This window comes from Salvelinus sp. IW2-2015, linkage group LG26 (assembly GCF_002910315.2).
Source record: "Salvelinus sp. IW2-2015 linkage group LG26, ASM291031v2, whole genome shotgun sequence".
NCBI lineage: Eukaryota > Metazoa > Chordata > Actinopteri > Salmoniformes > Salmonidae > Salvelinus > Salvelinus sp. IW2-2015.
The window spans coordinates 11,168,388-11,190,638 of NC_036866.1; the positions used below are offsets into that span (position 1 = coordinate 11,168,388).

General features: G+C 44.7%; 1 long non-coding RNA gene across 1 annotated transcript; it reads right to left on the reverse strand.

Moving 5' to 3' along the window:
• Positions 1 to 710: 710 nt before the first annotated feature.
• Positions 711 to 9,548, reverse strand: LOC139023047 (uncharacterized). The gene is made up of 2 exons (XR_011474127.1): positions 2,239 to 9,548; positions 711 to 2,004 (listed from the first exon to the last, which is right to left on the reverse strand). It is a non-coding gene; the product is annotated as an uncharacterized lncRNA (long non-coding RNA).
• Between the last annotated feature and the right edge of the window lie 12,703 nt (positions 9,549 to 22,251).

Below are 22,251 nucleotides of genomic sequence, written 5' to 3' on the forward strand. Positions count from 1 at the left end.
CACTAAAAGGACATTATCACCATTTTCACAATTTCACAGTATTATTCCAACCTCATAGTGTGGAAATATACACTGAGCAAATATGAACGCAGCATGCAACAATTTCAATTATTTTACAGAGTTACAATTCATATAAGGAAATGGTTTGCGAAGAGATTTTCGATGTACCGATTCCACGGCACATGATTTATGAACTGATACACAAAATGACGCCGGATTCAAAACAGAGTTTTTCAATTTTAATTATTATACAAAATTCTTGCAACTAAGAGAATGTTATATATATGGGGGAGACAACCATCCCAGCGGTGCAGATGTTGCTATGAAGAGACATAAACATTAGATAATTTGTTTTGGTACTGTCCATTTGTAGCTTGTTTTTGGTTGCAGGTTCAGGAATGGCTGAAGAATTGCAACATTTACCTAGCCATAACTCTGCAAATAGCACTGCTGGGTGATTTGAAAAGTCATAGTCAATTGATCAATAATATAATAATACTCTTAGCAAATAAATGTTCTTTAAATTTACAATCTGTAGAAACTATGAGAATAGAAAGGTTCAGAACTTTTGTGAAACATCACAGCACAGTGGAAAAATATATGTTAAATAGAAATCAAAACTGAATGGTGTTCAGAGATAGATGAGAGGGGTTTAGTGGAGCTGAAGGATGGGACTAAAAACAAACAAAAGATAACTAATGTAAAATATACTGTGTCTGTAAATCACATTTTATTGGTCACATACACATGGTTAGCAGACATTAATGCGAGTGTAGCGAAATGCTTGTGCTTCTAGTTCCGACAGTGCAGTAATATCTAACAAGTAATCTAACAATATCCCAACAACTACCTAATACACACAAATCTAAAGAGGTGAATGAGAATATGTACATGTAAATATATGGACGAGCGATGGCCGAGCGGCATAGGCAAGGTGCAATAGATGGTATAAAATACAGTATATACATGTGATATGAGTAATGTAAGATATGTAAACATTATTAAAGTGGCATTATTTAAAGTGACTAGTGATCCATTTATTAAAGTGTCCAGTGATTGGGTCTCAATGTAGGCAGCAGCCTTTCTGAGTTAGTGATTGCTGTTTAGCAGTCTGATGGCCTTGAAATAGAAGCTGTTTTTCAGTCTCTCAGTCCCAGCTTTGATGCACCTGTACTGACCTCGCCTTCTGGATGGTAGCGGTGTGAACAGGCAGTGGCTCGGATGGTTGTTGTCCTTGATTATCTTTTTGRCCTTCCTGTGACATCGGGTGCTGTAGGTCTCATGGAGGCTAGGTAGTTTGCCCCCGGTGATGTGCAGACCGGACCACCCTCTGGAGAGCCTTGCGGTTGAGGACGGTGCAGTTGCCGTACCTGTGATACAGCCTGACAGGATGCTTTCGATTGTGCATCTGTAAAAGTTTGTCAGGGTTTTAAGTGACAAGACACATTTCTTCAGCCTCCTGAGGTTGAAGAGGCGCTGTTGTGCCTTCTTCACCACACTATCTGTATGGTGTGGACCATTTAAGTTTGTCTGTGATGTGTACGCCGAGGAACTTAAAACATTCCAACCATCTCCACTGCTGTCCCTTCGATGTGGATGGGGGGTGCTCCCTCTGCTGTTTCCTCAAGTCCACGATTATCTCCTTTGTTTTGTTGATGTTGAGTGAGAGGTTGTTTTCCTGACACCACTCTCCGAGTGCCCTCACCTCCTCTCTGTAGGCTGTCTCGTCGTTGTTGGTAATCGTCTGCAAATTTGATGATTGAGTTGGAGCCGTGCAAGGCCACACTGTTGTGGGAGAACAGGGAGTACAGGAGGGGGCTGAGCACGCACCCTTGTGGGGCCCCAGTGTTGAGGGTCAGCAAAGTGGAGATGTTGTTTCCTACCTTCACCACCTGGGGGCGGCCCGTCAGAATGTCCAGGACCCAATTGCACAGGGCGGGGTTGAGACCCAGGGCTTCCAGCTTGATGATGAGCTTGGAGGGTACTATGGTGTTGAATGCTGAGCTGTAAAATGTATATAGTATGTATAAGCTGGAGGTAGAAGCTCTGTGGCAGGGGAACATAAAGTAACATAGCAGACATTCCCAATCAGCTGAAAATGAGGCTTTCTAGGGTAACATCAATTACATAGACATAGCAGAAATTTCACTTGGATTACCTCACAATGAAATTCAGTTCCCTTTCAGTCGATCACTCTGTATAATATATTATGGGGAGTCAAAGACCAATCGTATTCACCTGAAGCAAACTGAAATGATGCCCAAAGGGCCAGTGGATGTCGATCCCACCCTCGGAAGCCCCGCCTCCCTGGCTATAACACCGGGGCTCTTCAGCTCACCTGAAGGAAGAACGTGTCACGCAATTTACACACTTTTTAAGCACATGATGGCTAGGAGATTCGGATCCGACTTAGGTGTCTGTTAGTGGGGAGAGAGTACTCGTACCCCTAGATGTTTTGATTTTTGGGTCTTGGTATCAGTTTTTGTGTTTGGTAACAGTGACCTACGTTCTGTTCTGCTTGTGTAGCTAATGCTTCCTTGCTTGAGTAAGATGGCCAGTGGTACGAGTCAGTTCAAAAAAGCTAACCAGCCGAGTTTGAACCTCCACCGCATGTGGTTTCACAATGAAAATTAAAGATACTCACGAGTGCTGTCCTATTGCCTGGGGTGGAATCACGCTCAGGAGGCCTTGGCTCGGACCAGTTCGTGTGACCACGGCTCTGGCTAAGTTCAACTTCCATTCGGAGTTGGGCTGACTTTGTGAGGAAGATTGGTGATTGGAGTTGATATGGGTGTCATCTCAGCTGAGTTAGGCTCATTTCGGTTTCTCTGACAATGTTCAGAGTCTGGATTCCATGGAATGATATACTATCCCTGATTGGTTCTGGAGGGTTTTCAGAGTGTAAATTGGATGACATCAGACCGGGGCAGCCTAAAGTCCCGGCTTTGGATTTGGCGAGGGAGAGTGAACCATTGGTGGTGAATGTGCCCTTGATGGTGCTTAAGGTATTTACCTCCTGTGCGGTGAAATGTGAAATGTCGCTTACTCATGTTTAAATATTTTGCTGATGAGTGGCACGTTATTTGGCTCCAGAGTCTAGCAAGGTGGCTAAACTGAACCACGTTCAGACACACGATTGTCAAGAGTGATGGATATGAAAACAGCTTGACAGAAAATCAAAATTATCCCAGTTCTCAGGGTGGCACTCTGCCCCTTGAGATAATGTATGGAAGACTGGCAGCGTGCTCCATCCAGTGGCGGGCATGTGCAGTCACCATGGGTGATGAGGACGGAAACGAGGGCGTACGGTCAGCAGTTCGCTGTGAATCCTCCTCCTTTTCGTGGCGTCATTACGTCGTCGGTCCCCGAGGTCCTAGCACCTGCCTGGAGAGAGGAGATCTCCTTCAAAAGCAGGTTATTCGGGTGGTCCCTGTGTCAGAAGTACAGAGCGGTTGGTATAGCCGGTACTTCTTAGTTCCCAAGAGCGATGGAACGTTGTGTCCCATCCTGAACTTGCATGTTTTAAACATGCACCTCAAGGTTGCAAGTTCAAAATACTCACACTTCGCCGGCTATTGCAGTCATTGCGTGTCCCAGCGATTGGTTCACGTCCATAGATCTTAAGGATGCATATTTTCATGTGTTATACATCCTCCCCCGACTATACAGTCGACGCGTGCCACTTATATGTACACAAACCTCTTGTAGAGGGTGCACGCGTCGACTGTATAGTCGTAATCAGGTTTGAGGATAAACCCCTAGCCATCAAATTCCACCTTTCAGGGGCCAAACCCTCAGATCCCATATTTATGGTTTGAGGGTGGATGTCAAGGTGAGGGAGTTTCTCCTTTTCAGAGCTCTTTGGTGGACATTTTGATGTTCTTGCAAGAGCTATTTGAGCAGGTCTATATGTCAGCCATTTCAACGTGTCAGGTAGCGATGGATGGCTCTACCCTGGGGTCTCATCCTCTGGTGGTGCGGTTCCTGAAAGACGTGTGTAGGCTTGGATCGGGGTCTAAGCCTATGGCAAAGACCTGGGATTTGGCGTTGGTCCTGGATACTCTGTATAAGCCTCTGTTTGAACCATTGGAGTCTGTGGACGTGGAGGTCCTTTCCTACAAGACTGCCCTGCTCATGGCCTATGTCTCAGCCAAGGGCATTGGGGATCTTCCGCAAGTATCTTCTACAGTATTGACTCCAAAGTGAGGTTACGTCCTAATGCAGTTTGCTCCCAAGGTTATGCCTATATCTTACAGGTTCTGGCATTCGAACTTTCCCTTTCTCACCTCCTCCATTTGCTTCCAGTGAACAACGCAGGTTGCATGGCCTATGTCTGGTGTGCGCTTTACGCACGTATATGTATAGGACCAAGGATATCCGCGTTGTGACCAGCTTTTTGTCTGTTTCGCTAATCCAACTCTGGGTAGGGCGCTTTTTAAACAGCGTCTTTCTCATTGGATTGTGGAGGCTCCCTGGCCTGTGACAACAMAGGACAAGGGTTGCCTAGTGGTGTGCAAGCTCACTCTACTAGGGGTGTGGCGGCTTCTTGGGTAGTGTTTAGGTGTATGATGATTGGTGATGTCTGTGGTGTAGCGAGTTGGGGTTCCCCACATACCTTTGTGAGGTTTTATTGCTTGGATGTAACTGCTCCCTGTGGCTCATGTTGTTCTTATGGCTGATGTAGTGTTTGTGAAATGGCTAGCTAGTTAGCGGGGTGCGCGCTAATAGCTTTTCAATCAGTGACGTCACTAGCTCTGAGACCTTGAAGTAGTTGTTTCCCTCGCTTTGCAAGGGCCGAGGCTTTGTGGAACGATAGGTAACAATGCTTCATGGGAGGCAGTTGTTGATGTGTTCAGAGGGTCCCTGGTTTGAGCCCAGGTTGGGGCAAGGAGAGAGACGGAAGCAACACTGTATCACTGGGTCTGGGAGTGCGTGTTAGTCAGCGTGCAGATTTCACATGTATCCGTATTACCACAGTTCCCCTGTGAGTTTGAGCTTTGGGCTGCCGTGGCAGCGTGCGAGTACACCGTTTCCAGGTTACTGCAGGTTTCCTGTGGGTTCTGCCAAGCAGAACGTGTGTACGCTTTACCAAGTCCCGACAGGTGTTCTGTTGTTTTGTAGTTCTGACATTTCAGGCTCGTATGGTAAGTATTGTTCTTGGAATAGTTGGGTCTTTTTTTTTTTTTCTTTCTTTTTTTCTTTCACTTTTATTTTAACCAGGTAGGCTAGTTGAGAACAAGTTCTCATTTACAACTGCGACCTGGCCAAGATAAAGCATAGCAATTCGACACATACAACAACACATGGAATATGTTACACATGGAATAAACAAAACATACAGTCAATAATACAGTAGAAAAATAAGTCTATATACAATGTGAGCAAATGAGGTGAGATAAGGGAGGTAATGGCAACAAAAAAAAAGAACAAAAAAAAGGCCATGGTGGCGAGGTAAATACAATATAGCAAGTAAAACACTGGAATGGTAGATTTGCAGTGGAAGAATGTGCAAAGTAGAAATAATGGCGTGCAAAGGAGCAAAATAAATAAATGAATACAGTAGGGGAATAGGTAGTTGTTAGGGCTAAATTATAGATAGGCTATGTACAGGTGCAGTAATCTGTGAGCTGCTCTGACAGCTGGTGCTTAAAGCAAGTAAGGGAGATAAATGTTTCCAGCTTCAGAGATTTTTGCAGTTTGTTCCAGTCATTGGCAGCAGAGAACTGGAAGGAAAGACGACCAAAGGAGGAATTGGCTTTGGGGGTGACCAGTGAGATATACCTGCTGGAGCACGTGCTACGAGTGGGTGCTGCTATGGTGACCAGTGAGCTGAGATAAGGCGGGGCTTTACCTAGCAGAGACTTGTAGATAACCTGTAGCCAGTGGGTTTGGCGACGAGTATGAAGCGAGGGCCAACCAACGAGAGTGTACAGTTCGCAATGGTGTGTAGGGTATGGGGCTTTGGTGACAAAACGGATGGCACTGTCATAGACTGCATCCAGTTTGTTGAGTAGAGTGTTGGAGGCTATTTTATAGATGACATCACTGAAGTCGAGGATCGGTAGGATGGTCAGTTTTAAGAGGGTATGTTTGGCAGCATGAGTGAAGGATGCTTTGTTGCGAAATAGGAAGCCGATTCTAGATTTAATTTTGGATTGGAGATGCTTAATGTGAGTCTGGAAGGAGAGTTTACAGTCTAACCAGACACCTGCTGGACGGGCGAGCAGGTGCGGGCAGTGATCGGTTGAATAGCATGCATTTAGTTTTACTTGTATTTAAGAGCAGTTGGAGGCCACGGAAGGAGAGTTGTATGGCATTGAAACTCGTCTGGAGGTTAGTTAACACAGTGTCCAAAGAGGGGCCAGAAGTATACAGAATGGTGTCGTCTGCGTAGAGGTGTATCAGAGAATCACCAGCAGCAAGAGCAACATCATTGATGTATACAGAGAAGAGAGTCGGCCCGAGAATTGAACCCTGTGGTACCACCATAGAGACTGCCAGAGGTCCGGACAACAGGCCCTCCGATTTGACACACTGAACTCTATCAGAGACGTAGTTGGTAAACCAGGCGAGRCAATCATTTGAGAAGTCAAGGCTGTCGAGTCTGCCAATAAGAATGTGGTGATTGACAGAGTCGAAAGCCTTGGCCAGGTCGATGAATACGGCTGCGCAGTAATGTCTCTTATCGATGACGGTTGTGATGTCGTTTAGGACCTTGAGCGTGGCTGAGGTGCACCCATGACCAGCTCTGAAACCAGATTGCATAGCGGAGAAGGTACGGTGGGATTCGAAATGGTCGGTGATCTGTTAACTTGGCTTTCGAAGACCTTAGAAAGACAGGGTAGGATAGATATAGGTCTGTAGCAGTTTGGGTCTAGAGTGTCACACCCTTTGAAAAGGGGGATGACCGCGGCAGCTTTTCAATCTTTGGGAATCTCAGACGATACGAAAGAGAGGTTGAACAGGCTAGTAATAGGGGTTGCAACAATTTCGGCAGATAATTTTAGAAAGAGAGGGTCCAGATTGTCTAGCCCCGCTAATTTGTAGGGGTCCAGATTTTGCAGCTCTTTCAGAACATCAGCTATCTGGATTTGGGTGAAGGAGAAATGGTGGGGGCTTTGGCGGGTTGCTGTGGAGGGTGCCGGGCAGTTGACCGGGGTAGGGGTAGCCAGGTGGAAAGCATGGCCAGCCGTAGAGAAATGCTTATTGAAATTCTCAATTATAGTGGATTTATCGGTGGTGACAGTGTTTCCTAGCCTCAGAGCAGTGGGCAGCTGGGAGGAGGTGCTCTTATTCTCCATGGACTTTACAGTGTCCCAGAACTTTTTTGAGGTTGTACCACAGGATGCAAATTTCTGTTTGAAAAAGCTAGCCTTAGCTTTCCTAACTACCTGTGTATATTGGTTCCTAACTTCCCTGAAAAGTTGCATATCACGGGGGCTATTCGATGCTAATGCAGAACGCCACAGGATGTTTTTGTGCTGGTCAAGGGCAGACAGGTCTGGAGTGAACCAAGGACTATATCTATTCCTAGTTCTACATTTTTTGAATGGGGCATGCTTATTTAAGATGGTGAGGAAGGCACTTTTAAAGAATAGCCAGGCATCATCATGAGGTCAATGTCATTCCAGGATACCCCGGCCAGGTCGATTAGAAAGGCCTGCTCGCAGAAGTGTTTTAGGGAGCGTTTGACAGTGATGAGGGGTGGTCGTTTGGTCGCAGACCCATTATGGATGCGGGCAATGAGGCAGTGATCGCTGAGATCTTGATTGAAAACAGCAGAGGTGTATTTGGAGGGCGAGTTAGTTAGGATGACATCTATGAGGGTGCCCGTGTTTACGAATTTGGAGTTGTACCTGGTAGGTTCATTGATAATTTGTGTGAGATTGAGGGCATCATGCTTAGATTGTTGGATGGCCGTGGTGTTAAGCATGTCCCAGTTTAGGTCACCTAGTAGCACGAGCTCAGAAGATAGATGGGGGGCAATCAATTCACATATGGTATCGAGGGCACAGCTGGGGGCAGAGGGAGGTTTATAGCAAGCGGCAACAGTGAGAGACTTGTTTCTGGAAAGGTGMATTTTTAGAAGTAGAAGCTCGAATTGTTTGGGAACAGACTTGGATAGTAATACAGAACTCTGCAGGCTATCTTTGCAGTAGATTGCAACACTGCCCCCTTTGGCAGTTCTATCTTGGTGGAAAATGTTATAGTTAGGGATGGAGATTTCAGGGTTTTTGGTGGTTTTCCTAAGCCAGGATTCAGACACGGCTAAGACATCCGAGTTGGCAGAGTGTGCTAAAGCAGTGAGTAAAACAAACTTAGGGAGTAGGCTTCTAATGTTAACATGCATGAAATCAAGGCTTTTACGGTTACAGAAGTCAACAAATGAGAGCACCTGGGGAGTGGGAGTGAGGCTAGGCACTGCAGGACCTGGATTAACCTCTACATCACCAGAGGAACAGAGGAGAAGTAGGATAAGGGTACGGCTAAATGCTATACGAACTGGCCGTCTAGCACGTTCGGAACATGGAGTAAAAGGAGCAGGTTTCTGGGCTCAATAGCATAGATTCGAGGCATAGTGTACAGACAAAGGTAAGGTAGGATGTGAGTACATTGGAGGTGAACCTAGGCATTGAGTAATGATGAGAGAGATGTAGTCTCTCTCATCTATGGACTTGGGCTTGGGTCTATGGACTTGGGCTGCAGTGGCAGCAATTCTGTGCTTATAGCCAAGTTGCAGCAGGTTCCGGTTCCCTATATGGGGATCTGACAGTTCAGGCCTAATGAGGCTCTAACAGTTCATGCTTCACAGTTACAGTAAGTAGTAGGGAAAAAGGTGTCTTCTGTAACCTCTTTTTGGAGCCGGTGGAACCTGTGTGTGCTTGGGCTACGGTGAGCCTCCTAGTTTGGTACCCTCTGAGCTGGCTTTGGGCGTGATTGTATGTAACCCATAGTATGTTATACAGAGTGACCAACTGAAAGGCAATGTACAGTTATGAATATAACCACTGTTCCCCTAAAGGAGGGAACGAGGAAATGATTGCGAGCCCCGGTATTATAGCCAGGAAGGCGGGGCTTCCGAGGGCGGGCTCGGCATCCATTGGTCCGTTGGGTGTGATTTCAGTTTTCTTCAGGTGAATAGGATTGGTCGTTGACTCTTCATAGTGTGTTATAGCTAATTCACTCCTTCAGGGAACAGTAGTTATAGTCATAACTGTGCGTATCTCCGTTTGCTCTCTGATGGCTCAGAGAAATAAAGAGTGCATGTGTGCGTGTCTGCGGCCTTGTCAAGGGAGGAATGCGATATTGAAATAAACATGAAGTCTGTGGAGAATGAGAGAACTGCATTAGTATGCAGAAAATTCAATGTACCCTCTCCGCCCTGCCTGCCACCAAGACTAGCCAAAGTGATAAATCTGGTTGTGAAAGATTCATACATGAAGCAGATATATTCAATTCTTACAGGCTGCAATGCCTCTGTCTGATATTTTAGGGTTCAATGAGGTACTGGGCATCTTGCTGCATGCTGATTGGAAGGCGATCATGATGTAATGGCACACAATGGGCTTCACTCCTGTTCCTGCTGAACTGAGCCAGTACTCAGAGTTCACACTGATACCAGTTCAGTAGGCACAGGAGGGCACAGCCCCAACCATAGGGTATTTAACCCTCCACGTCCATCCCTTTAGAAACACTCCAACACTCTGCATTGAGACCGAATGGAGAAGAAAAAAAGATACTGCAGCCAATTTGATGGGTAGCCCTGAGCAGGACTTCAACCCGCAACTGTCAGTCCAATGCCTTACTAAGCAATTACCACAAGAGGTCTAAACATCTTGATGAGATGACATGCAGTGCATTCGGAAAGAATTCAGGCCCCTTCACTTTTTCCACATTTTAGGCCTTATTCTAAAATTGATTAAATTGGGTTTTTCCTCATCAATACAGAACACCCCATAATGACAAAGCATGTTTACAAATGTATTTGAAAAACCCCCAGAAATATTAGATTTACATAAGTATTCAGACCMTTTACTCACTACTTTGTTGAAGCACCTTTGGCAGCGATTACAGCCTCGAGTCTTCTTAGGTATGACGCTACAATCTTGGCATACCTGTATTTGGGGAGTTTCTCCCATTCTTCTCAGCAGATCCTCTCAAGCACTGTCAGATTTGATGAGGAGAGTAGCTGCACAGCTATTTTCAGGTCTGTCCGGAGATGTTTGATCGGGCTCAACTCCGAGCTCTGGCTGGGTCACTCAAGGACATTCAGAGGCTTGTCCCGAGGCTACTCCTGCATTGTCTTGGCTGTTTGCTTAGGGTCGTTGTTCTGTTGGAAGGTGAACCTTCGCCCCAGTCTGAAATCCTGAGCGCTCTGGAGCAGGTTTTTATCAAAGATCACCCTGTACTTTGCTCTGTTCAKCTTTCCCTCTATCCTGACTAGTCTACCAGTCTCTGCCACTGAAAAACATCCCAACAGCATGATGCTGCCACCACCATGCTTCACTGTAAAGATGGTACCAGGTTTCCTCCAGACGTGATGCCTGGCATTCAGGCCAAAGAGTTCAATCTTAGTTTCATCAGACCAGAGAATCTTGTTTATCGTAGTCTGAGAGTCCTTACGGGCCTTTTGGCAAACTGCAAGCAGGCTGTCTTGTGCCTTTTAATGAGGAGTGGCGTTCCGTCTGGCCACTCTACCATAAAGGCCTGATTGGTGGAGTGCTGCAGAGATGGTTGTCCTTCTGGAAGGTTCTCCCGTCTCCACAGAGGAACTCTGGAGCTCTGTCAGAGTGACTATCAGGTTTTTGGTCACCTCCCTGACCAAGGCCCTTCTCCCCCAATTGCTCAGTTTGGCCGGATGGCCAACTCTCGGAAGAGTCTTGGAGGTTCCAAACTTCTTCCATTTAAGAATGATGGAAGCCACTGTGTTCTTGGGGACTTTCAATGTTGCAGAAAATGTTTGCCTCGACACAATCCTGTCTCGGAGCTCTACGGACAATTCCTTTGACCTCATGGCTTGGTTTTTGCCCTGACATGCACTGTCAGCTGTGGGACCTTATATAGACAGGTGTTTGCCTTTCCAAATCATGTCCAGTCAATTAAATTGACCACAGGTGGACTCCAATCAAGTTGTAGAAAAATCTGAAGGATGATCAATGGAAACAGGATGCACCCGAGCTCAATTTCGAGTCTCATTGCAAAGGGTCTGAATAGTTATGTAAATAAGGTATTTCTGTTTATTTATTTTTTCAAAAATGTATAAAAACTTGTTTTTGCTTTGTCATCATGGGGTATTGTATGTAGATTGATGAGGAAAGTTTTTAATTGAATACATTTTAGAACAAGGCAGTACCGTAACAAAATGTGGAAAAAGCGAAGGGGTCTGACTACTTTCCGAATGCACTCTAACAACTGGCCACAGGGACTGCATCACAATTATCCAGAAGACAGACTCACCAGCTGGCCAATGGACAAGGGGACAGAAATAACTACAACAACACAAATTAAAGCATAAAAAACATGCTTTAAAAAATGCCTACATGGGTCCAGCACTGTTCCACAAGATGTTTTGCATATACAGTGGGGCCAGAAATTATTGACACCCTTGATAAAGTAGAGCAATAATGACTGTATAAAATAAACAATTTCAAATACTGAGCTATGTTGTTAGCAAAAAAAAGGGAATATATAATATTATTATATTATTTTATACTAATACAATTAGTCAGATAAAGAGATTTTTTTTTTACAAGTAAAACTTTTCTTTCTCAAACAGGTATCACATCTCCCATATCTCCCTCACTAGCTTTAAGCACCTGCTGTCAGAGCAGCTCACAGATCACTGCACTTGTACATAGTCCATCTGTAAACAGCCCATCCAACTACCTCATCACCATACTGTATTTATTTATTTATCTTGCTCCTTTGCACCCCAGTATCTCTACTTGCACATTAATCTTCTGCACATCTACCATTCCAGTGTCTAATTGCTATATTGTAATTACTTCGCCACCATGGCCTATTTATTGCCTTACCTCCCCTATCTTACCTCATCTGCACTCACTGTATATAGATTTAAATGTTTTCTACTGTATTATTGACTGTATGTTTGTTTATTTCATGTGTAACTCTGTGTTGTTGTATGTGCCGAACTGCTGTGCTTTATCTTGGCCAGGTCGCAGTTGTAAATGAGAACTTGCCTACCTGGTTAAATAAAGGTGAAATAAAATACAATAAATAAAAAAGGTAGGGGTAAAAATTGTTGGCACCCCTAAATGTTATAAATAAAGTTTAGTATTTGGTTCCATATTCCTAGCAAACAATGACTAGATCAAGCTTGTTGGATGCATTTGCAGTTTGTTTTAGTTGTATTACAGATTATTTTGGGCCCAATAGAAATTAATGGTAAGTAATTTATTGTGTCATTTTGGAGTCACTTTTATTGTAAACAAGAATAGAATATGTTTTTAAAGACTTGTACATTAATGTGAATGCTACCATTACTACAGACAATCCTGAATGAATTGTGAATAACGATGAGTGAGAAAGTTACAGAGGGTCAAAGATCATACCCCCAAGACAAGTTTCAAGTTTTTATTGTCACGTGCTGTCACGATCGTCATATGGAATGGACCAAGGTACATTTTGCTTTATTTGCAAATGTCGCCAAAAAAAAGAATAATACAACAAAACCGAACGTGAAGCTCCGTAAGGCTATACATAAACAGATAACTACCCGCAACTACCAAAAGGAAAAAAGGCTGCCTAAGTATGATTCCCAATCAGAGACAACGATAGACAGCTGTCCCTGATTGAGAAAAATATCCGGCCAAAACATAGAAACAAACAACATAGAATGCCCACCCCAAATCACACCCTGACCTAACCAACTAGAGAAATAAAACGGCTCTCTAAGGTCAGGGCGTGACAGTACCCCCCCCCCCCCCCCAAAGGTGCGGATTCCCGGCCGCAAACCTGAACCTATAGGAGGGGGTCCGGGTGGGCATCTACCCTCGGTGGCGGCTCCGGCTCGGGACGTAGCCCCCGCTCCACCTCTGGCTGCCCCCGCTCCACCTCTGGCTCCCCCCACTTTGGTGGCGCCTCTGGTGCGGGGACCCTCGTTGCAGGACCCGGACTGGGGACCATCGCCGCAGGCCCCGGACTGGGGACCCTCGCCGCAGGCTCCGGACTGGGGAACCTTGCCGCAGGCCCCGGACTGGGGACCCTCGCCGCAGGCTCCGGACTGGGGAACCTCGCCGCAGGCCCCGGACTGGGGACCCTCGCCGCAGGCCCCGGACTGGGGACCGGCTCCGGACTGGGGTCTGTTGCCGGAGGCTCCGGACTGGGGACCGTCGCTGAAGGCTCCGGACTGGAGACCGTCGCTGGAGGCTCCGGACTGACCTGTGGAGCAGGCACAGGATGAACCGGGCTGTGGGGGAGCACTGGAGATCTGGTGCTTAACACTTGCACCGCTCCTCCAGGCTGAATGCCCACTTTAGCCCGGCACCTCCAGAGCGCAGGCACAGGTCGAACCGGGCTGTGGGGGAGCACTGGAGATCTGGTGCTTAACACTTGCACCACTCCTCGTGGCTGAATTCCCACTTTAGCCCGGCATGTGCGGAGCGCAAGCACAGGACGCACTGAACTGTCACAGCTCACTGGAGACACAGTGCGCAGAGCCGGCGCAGGATACCCTGGGCCGACTCGGCGCATCGGAGACCAAGAGCGCTGAGCTGGCACAATCTGCCCTGGCTGGATGCCCACTCTAGCGTGGCACTTGCGGAGAGCTGGCTCAGAGCGCACCGGGCTGTGCACACGCACTGGAGACACCGTGCGCTTCACCGCATCACACGGTGCCTGACCAGTACCACGCTCCTTGCAGTGAGCACGGGGAGTTAGCTCTGCCAACCTCCCCGTGTGCCCCCAATTTTTKKGGGGGGGGAGTGGCTTCTCGGGCTTCCGTCGATGACTTGAATCATATTGTCGCCACTCCTCCTTCGCTGCCTTTATCTCCTCCTTTGGACGGCGATATTCTCCAGCCTGCCTCCAGGGTCCCTTACCGTCCAGGATCTCCTCCCATGTCCATGAGTCCCTTTCTCCACGCTGCTTGGTCCTTTGGTGGTGGGTATAGACAACAATAGACAGCTGTCTCTGATTGGGAATCATACTTAGGCAGCCTTTTTTCCTTTTGGTAGTTGTGGGTAGTTGTCTTCGTTTGTGCATGTATAGCCTTACGGAGCTTCACGTTCGTTTTTGGTGTATTATTGTTTTGTTGGCGACATTTGCAAAATAAAGAAAAATGTACGTTCACCACGCTGCACCTTGGTCCATTCCATATGACGATCGTGACACGTGCACTAGTACAATGACATGTCTTTCTTGCTTGCTCTTTCCCAACAATATTGTCCTCTGTAACTTTCTCACTCATCATTATTCACAATTCATTCAGGATTATCAGTAATCATGGTAGCAACCACATTAATATACGTTTAGAAACATATCATATTCTTAATTATAATAAAGTGTATAATATTGGGCAGAAAATAATCAGAAAAACAACCATAACTAACAGAAATTGACGTAGTCATTGTGTGCTAGGAATATGGGACACTTTTCACTACTTTATTTATAAGAATCTTTAGGGGTGTCAATAATTTTGAACCCTAACTTTTTGAGAGAAAAAAATGTTACTTGTTAAGCAAAATCTCTTTCTCTGAGCAATTGTACTAGTATAGAATAATATAATTCCCCCGAAAAAGTTGAGCGTACAATATAGCTCAGTATTTGAATTATTTATTTTATACAGTCATTACTGCTCATCTTTATCAAGGGTGTCAATAATTTTGGACCCCACTGTATCTTAACTCATAAAGTTAATTTCACACACTCGTAAAGTGGCCTCAGAGTTACTTGGCCAAGTACCAAACACCCACAGTCCTCCACAGCTCAGAGTGTGAATGTTGGGCAGGCAGCCTAGCCCACACATACAGCTCTGGGAAGGAGGTGAGGTGATGCATGCCTCATAAACTAGTGCCCGTGCTGAGTGACAAAGGTGGGGTGCTGTGCTCTGACTGACTGACTGACTGAGGTGGAGTGGAACTAGGCATGCCTGGGCTGGCCAGACATTCTCTCAGTAGCATTTCTTCCTTCCTCCGCTCTTTAATCGGGGATCGTGCTGCGTTCCACTGCCGCACTCCTCTGTCCCTCTCTTTCCACCCTCTTCCTTCATCTTCACATCTCAGATATCAGCCAGTGCTCTTTGCATTCATCGCCATCGTTTGGAACACATCCCGCCACATCAACTATTTCACCTCAGGCACTGAACTTAGCCACTGTGAACAACATATAAGAGGGATCAATGCTCACCAATTAGCTAAGCTCTGTGCCTTTAGCAATTGGCTGCTCATGACAGGATGCAAATGAGGAAAAGAATAGAGACTTTCACTGGCAGACAGTTGGGAGAAACTTTAATTGATTGGTCTATAGCAGGGGTTCTATTTGAGAAGGACCGATCACACACATTTCCTAGGTTGCAAAGGTCTTGATGGATATTGTGAGTTATCGGTGTCGTAAGAAATCGCCACCTCGCAACCCATGCGACCCCAAACTGTTCAAACTGTACATGCTCCTCTTGTTGGCGTGAGTTTTAAACCAATGTTCTGCAATTCTACACATTTTACCATGTCTTTTGTGTGTTCATATTAGTTATGGGCCTTCTGAGTCTTTTCCGGGAGCCGCATCTTTTGACTCCATTCACGTAAAAGAGCAGCATTATTTGGCTCCCAAAAAGCTCATTGTTCAAAATGCTTGAAAATAGACCTAGAMCCATGAAAAATAGCAAATCCCGAATGTTACCAGGGGTCAGCTTTCAATTTTAATATTCTCTAGATAATTTCCATATGTCCATAGTAGACAACCACTCTAGCGCCCCTTTTATAAAAAAACTAATTGTTGGGACCCCGTGTATTGACCCCGTTCTGGGTCCAAATCCGGACCGCGGTCCGCCTGTTGAGTATGGCTGCTCTAAATCTATAGGTACTTTGTAGACTTCTATAGATGGTAAAACACTCTTTGTTCTTTAAATCTAACCACTCCTTAAGTCTATAAGCAAAGGCTGCCTAAGTAGAATCAGTTTCCTACAGTTCAAACAGAGAGTCTGCAGACAATCTCCTTAGTTCTAAAGCTGTATGTCATTGTGCATTTCTAACGGTGATACATGATCTTTACCCAAAATATGATACATTGTGTAAACCTGGCCTGCTTTCAAATGCATTGGATTTACTTCCTGGCCATTTGTAAAGAACAGTTTGGATTTCAGGTTGTACTCTCATCTGCAGCTTTAGAGGAATAAAAACACTTTCCACAGGGGAAAGTTGTTTGTTGTTTGGGGTTTTGTTTGTAAGGAGCTAATACCAGGAGGTAATCTGTAAATCACTGTGAGAGCTAAGAACAGCTTATATCTGGAGTTGAACTTCCTGACATTCAACCTTCCTATCCACTCGCTCTAATATTTTACATGTTATTGTTTCCATAGACCACATAGGGCCAAGACAGAAGACAGACATGAAAGTCCTCCTGACGGGCAGAACATACAGACCCCACCTGGAGAACTACATGTGAAAGGGTGGAAATCCCTGGCAATGTGATTTTCGTTTATGTTTGTGCACCAAATCACGGTGCCAGGAACCCTCCCCACCACAGCCAGACTGGTAGCAAGCTGTGCCGGTTGCCCGTCCCTGGCCAGTGGCTGCGCGGCCTCCAGATGTCTCCCCAACTGTGGTCCACCTGTGTCCTCAGGCTGCTCCCAGTCAGACCCACCCTGCAGGGAGAGAAGAAAGGAGAGAGCAGCCGTCACCACCTCATCACTTACCGGGGGAGAGATGACCCACTGTTTACCATGCAATACAGATTGCACTGGAATGCAAGACAATAGTCTGATCTCCGTAACGAGAGGCGGTTTTGATAAAGTAGGTGGACATGAGGAATGGCTGTGCAGACTTTGGTTGCATGCTGTTTGTGTCAGAGGGAAGGAGGCAAGCAGCAGATGTGGAGGTTGGTTGAAATATGCAGACACAGCTGCTCAGTCAAAGCTCATTGTTTGGAGTGACTCAGAGGTAAAACATTGTTCTTGTTTGGAATGGCTGGAGCAGAGAGCACTGCTATTGCTACTGGACATCAATGCTCCCAATAACACCAGCACTAGAGGAAAAATGGACAAACATACAGTATAGACCACTTTTATATTTTATTTATTTAATCTTTATTTAACTAGGCTAGTCAGTTAAGAACAAATTCTTATTTACAATGACGGCCTACCCTGGCCAAACCCGGACGACGCTGGGCTAATTGTGCACCGCCCTATGGGACTCCCAATCACGGTGTAACGAACATTGTCGGGAGAAGGAGAAGAGGACCAAGGTGCAGCGTGGTAAGTATTCATAATACTTTTAATAAATACGAACACTTGAACAAAAACAACAAAACGACAAACGAACAGTTCTGCAAGGTGCAATACACAAAACAGAAAACAACTACCCACAAACACAGGTGGGAACAGGCTACCTAAGTATGGTTCTCAATCAGAGAGAACGATTGACAGCTGCCTCTGATTGGGAACCATACCAGACCAAACACGTAGAAATACAAAACATAGAACAAAACATAGAATGCCCGCCCCAACTCACGCCCTGACCAAACCAAAATAGAAACATAAACAAGGAACTAAGGTCAGGGCGTGACACACGGCCAGTTGTGATACAGCCTGAAATCTAACCAGGGTCTGTAGTGACACCTCTAGCACTGAGATGCATTGTCTTAGAGCACTGAGGCACTCGGGAGCCCCACTTCAAATAAGCATAGCCGAATTTGACACAGAGAGACCACCCCAATTAAAAGTTTTCACCCTTGGTCATGGAACAAAGCAGAGCAGAACGTTCAATAAGCTTCAAGTTCTAAAATGTTCTAGAACAGGGATCGATTATTTCTGGAGCGGATGGTCGGGGGGCTGGAACATAATTACAAATCATTTGTAGACTGCAAATTGACCGCAAGAAGCCCGAACAGATATAATGTTTGACTAAAACATAATAATTTCAAACCTTGCTTACATTTGTATACAATCAGGTGTCTCTCTATTATGTGTGAGAATACTTGGGAACAGATTTCTTCAATTAAAATCACTTGGAGCTGATTTCCTGGTGTTTCTACAGGCTTTTATGTTCAACAATAAAAATAATGATTTTCATTATATATATATATATTTGTTTTTTTGCTAAGAAAACTTGTGGGACCAAATAAAACCACCAGCGTGCCAAATTTGTCCCGCGGGCCGCTAGTTGGGGAACCCTGTTCTAGAACGTTCAAGTTTGTGGGCGGAACTTGGCGGGAAAATAAAACCACAAACAAACTCCTCTCTTTTAACAACTTCATTTTCATGCTGTATGAGGAATGTCATGTATTATAACTATTATTGTTGTTTTCCTCCAGAGGAAAATTCCTGGGCCAATTCCTGAGTCCCCTTGTGGGGACTACATAATGACAGGATTGTTGAGTTGTGAGGAGGTCAAGTGTGCAGTAGTGTGGGGTGGAGGCCTGGTTTGCACTACACAGGGCTCAAATATAGGGTGGTATTAAAGAATGATCATAGAGAGCTAGATTTAAATGGCCGATTTCAGCTCAAATGAGTCCCTATGCTTGTTATATTGTGTAGTGTACACACTAACTAGTGTAGTGCACTACATAAGGACCATCAGTGCACTCACATTTCAGAGTTAGCAATAATTGATCAGATACCTCATATTATATTAATCAAATAAATTACAGTTGATTCAATGCACAACTCATATAATTATTCATATCACTGACCTTTCCCAGATTAGGTTTATTATCCCTGAGCTTTAAGCTGTGTCGACAACACCATTTCCTGTTTCTGCTCCTACAGCCATACATTCTTTCCTGCATCCATACATTCTTTCCTGCATCCATACATTATTTCCTGCATCCATACATTGTCATTCTGTAGCAGCCAGGGTATTGCGTATCCTACTTGGCATTCAGCAGGAAATTGCTACAATCCTGCACAGTGTATATAGCAGTGTACCTTTAACAACACCGTGGTGCAGAATTTTTTCAGGCGAGGGAAATATGTATGTCCTATCTGTCTAGCCCGGTGTTAACACTTGGCCACTCCCTCCCTTCTCTGGTATCATGAATAAATATGTTTGTCTAGTTTATAGATGTGAAAGGCAAGTTGTGCTTCATTGCCTGTAGAGAGAGAGAGAGAGGGAGGGAGAGAGAGAGAGAGAGGGAGGGAGAGAGAGAGAGATGGAGAGAAAGGGAGTTGTCTTTCTCTCTTTGTGACATGTGAGTCAGTGTGTTTGTTTGATAGGTGTGCTATAGGAAATGTTTCTTTGCTGATAACATTTTCCACAAATCAATGTATACAGAGTGACTGTTGAAAGTGACAGAGGCACAATGACAAAACTCTGTGTCATATCAGTTCAGCTCTAGTAAGCAAACAAAGGATTAGCCAAGACCATGCAGCATAGGAAATTCATTGATGTATTGGAATTGTATTTGGAATGACAACTTGCAATAGAATAGAATACAATAGAATGGAATATAATATAATTTGGAGACATTCTACACATGTAATATGCTAATCAGCTTTTAATTGGAATATTCTTTACATAGTGTTCATTTCGCTTTAAAACTCCGGATTCCGACATTGCTCGTCTTAATATTTCAATATTTCTTAATTCCATTCTTTTACTTTTAGATTAGTGTGTATTGTTGTGTATTGTTAGATATTACTGCACTGTTGAAGCTAGGAACACAAGCGTTTTGCTACACCCACAATAACATCTGCTAAACGTGTATGCGACCAATAACATTTGATTTGATCTGATCTGATATGTCCCGAGTAGACAACCACAAATGAGCTCATTCAAAATGTGATGGATTGCTTTTTCTGCTTATTTTGCACAAGGTKACGATGTTTCCCAGACATAATGGAAGTAAAAAAACATCTCCTTATGTTCAGCCACAGCGCATGTGTTTACATAGGAGACATGGCGTGTATCTGATGGTTGTGACTGCAGGTGGAAGTTTAGCATCTGACCACAGTGACGCACTGTTTAAGTCACCCAGCATCTCACACACTGGCGCTACAATGATTTGTCTCCACGAATCTCTGCTCTTGCAAAACATAACCTGCACAGGAGAGAATGAGACAGCTAGAGAGAGGACTTAGAGCTTCCTGCTTATAAACCACTTATAAATGTCTCATTAGTCTACTTCATTCTATTTTATTCTATTGTATTCTATTATTTTCCATTAAGCTAGTTCTATTCTGTTCTATTCTATTCCATGGGTGATTAGTGTGAAGATGAAATAGATATGCGCAGGCCTAAAAGTCTGAATTGTAAGACATGCATTGTTCTAAGTGCAGTATTTACATCACTTTGACCTTCACTGCTGGTTGTCTTAGTCTTAAAGTATTTTGCTTTAGTGGTGACTGGTGCGGTAATCTTGATTGAGAAGCTGAGGTTTGGGAGATGAGAGGATATCCATGCTGAACCCAAAAGGTCATATCACACCTTTGTTCCTGCAGGTAGTGAGATGCTTCACAGCATTACAACGTCATTATAGCTGTTCATTAAGTCTGGATTCCATTATTCACCCCATTGAGTCCCTCAATCAGAATTTACAACCTGGAGGGACTGGGAGTGAAGCTTCTGGTGTTCCATTAGCTACAATTCACTTTGCATTGTGTTAATGCAATCTGTTACAATGTAGGCTTATCAAGTGTAATAAATGTGTTTGAACTATTCTGAAAAACAGATTTTCTTCAAAGTTGATGAGAGAGAGGGAGAGAGAGWGAGAGAGAGAGAGAGAGAGAGAGAGAGAGAGAGAGAGAGAGAGAGAGAGAGAGAGAGAGAGAGAGAGAGAGAGAGAGAGAGAGAGAGAGAGAGAGAGATAATTAGTTTGTGAGTGAAGTCACAGTGGAGTGGCAAAATTCCTGGGCCTGGCACATAGATACAATATCAGACTGACTACATCAATGGCGTATATGTCAGTCAGAAGGTCAAACTATACTGATCCAGACAAAACCATATCAGCTGGTTTATCTGAAGCCATGCCAACGATAACGCAACATCAACCATAAAAAACAATACATGTGAGAAGACAGGAGGAGTTGACACAGGGAGGCTCCCTCCCTCCCCATTCCAAGCATGCAATCTCTTCTCTCCACACTGAGGCCTGTTTTTCCATGACAGATGTGTCCAATTGTAGGCTGTTGTTGCTGCTGTAAGTCTACTGCGCCATGAAGCACAGCATCGTTTTCATAACCTGATTATTCAATGACTGGTGAAMAACATATTGACCTGGCCAACGATACTGCAGCAATTTCACACACTTGGTGTTGAAGGGATGGTGTGAGTGTTTGTGTTTACTCCGAGGCACCATGTCCATTGAATTTGATAAATGTAAGATCCCCCCCCAAAAAAACATTCACAGGATTAATGCAAAAGATATTGAATTTGATCATCAAACAATGCCTTATTAAAATGATTGGGTGCATGACGCCACTGGGTACTTTGTACTGCACAGTAGGTGTTTATGAGTGCGTGTGCTGTCTGTCTGTGTGTGTCTGTGTGTGTGTGTGTGTGTGTGTGTGTGTGTGTGTGCCTGTGTGTGCAGGCATGTGTTTAAGCTCCAACAAGGGAAGCTGTTTACTACTTGGAGGGTCGTAAAAGTAAATTCTATGCGTCAGTCTGGCCTATCAAAGGCTCCTTCATCCATGGCTTGGATGTGTTTGGTAATTGCCAGGGTTCAGACCACCATTCCTGTTTCACTGTGTGGTGGCAACTCATCTGTGCAGGAAGGAACACACACACCGACACAACAAAAGACAGATAAATACACAAAGGCACAGAAAACACATGCACTCACAATCAAATGTGCACACGCATATGCATGGATGTGCGCACACACACACACACACACACACACACACACACACACACACACACACACACACACACACACACATATAAACAAAATGTCCCTATCATTGACACATCTGTTCATTATTCCCCATCTTCCAGGCAACGCCCAAAGATGCATCTCCAGCAGGACATAGACATGTATCTGAAAATGCACCTAAAGAAATACAAATATCAGACCTTGTAAAACCTTAGTCCTGGTCTGTCTGGAACTATTAGATGAGTAAATCCAGAAATCTTGGAA